Here is a 1,240-nt window from a genome sequence, read left to right as displayed (position 1 = left end):
GGGGGGGGCTAGCTAGCCCACTATGGGTAGCAACTCCCCTGGGCAGGTGGTCCTGGGCTGTACTAAGAAAGGTAACTAAGCAAGTCAGAAAGCAGCATTCCTCTGAGGTTTCTCCCTCAGTTCCTGCCCTGGCTTCTCCTGAGGATGGAGTATAACTTGTAAACAAAGATAAATCCTTTCCTCCCCAAGATGGTCAGTGCTTCGATTTTTTAAAAATTTATTTTTATGTGTATGAGTGTTTTGCCTTCAAGTATGTAAGTACACTCATGCATGCAATGCCCAAGGAGGTCAGAAGGCACCAGATCCCCTGGAACTAGAATTACAGTAGTTTGGTGCCATGTGGGTCCTGGGTCCTCTGCAAGAGCAGCCACTGCTCTCAACTGCTGAGTTATCTCTCCAGTTCTTGTTCAGTGTTTTTTGTTTTTGATCACAACAGAAAGCAAACTACCTGGTCTCCCCACAATGGCAAGTTTGAGGCACAAAAAACAGCTGACCCATGGGAGGTGCAAAGAGATGACAGCCATTTCCCAGGTCTATTGCTGAGCACCAGAGGTTAGATGGAAAGTCAAGACTGCACCTTACAAAAACAAAAACCAGTACTTTCCAGAGATACCTAGAGGAACCCACTGTTGAGTGCCGGACTATATAACTTAAGCTTTCTGGACCAAGGACAGGGGTCTCCTCACAGGAAAGCGTAAGCCAGCACCACCTCCAGGACCTGCAATGACTGCCTTTACAATAGGCACCACAGGGACCTGAACAGAGCGCCCAACTTGAGGTGATACATGTTCAAATGCCAAATGGAGGCTCTCCTAAAACACAGAAGAGGGCAAACCCAAGGAGAGGCCTGGGAGGGGCACACAAGGTGCTAAATAATGTGAGAGGAGGTAATCTTCTTGGTCCATGTTTCATGAAACAAGGTGCAAAGCTGGGACCCAAAGAGGTTGGGCACTAACATACAGCTACAAGTTGCTGGGGGCTTCAGTGAGGGAGAACCTACTTCCTCTGGGGTCATCTACCCCAGGAAGGCCTCGTCCCTCCATCTTCAGTGTAAACCACTACAAAGACAACAGTGCGACCATCAAACTGGTGCCTCAGAGACACAGAAACAACTGCAGCCAAGGAAGTCATCCAGGGTTGTACCTCTGAGCCAGGGCTGCAGAGAACAACCCCCAGGAGACCTCTCCCAGGAAGTTCCTTTCAGAACACAGAAGTAGGGACCAGGTTACACACTCACATG

This window comes from Nannospalax galili, unplaced genomic scaffold (assembly GCF_000622305.1).
Source record: "Nannospalax galili isolate Female #2095 unplaced genomic scaffold, S.galili_v1.0 scaffold406, whole genome shotgun sequence".
In the NCBI taxonomy this organism is placed as follows: domain Eukaryota; kingdom Metazoa; phylum Chordata; class Mammalia; order Rodentia; family Spalacidae; genus Nannospalax; species Nannospalax galili.
This window is presented reverse-complemented; position numbering follows the sequence as displayed.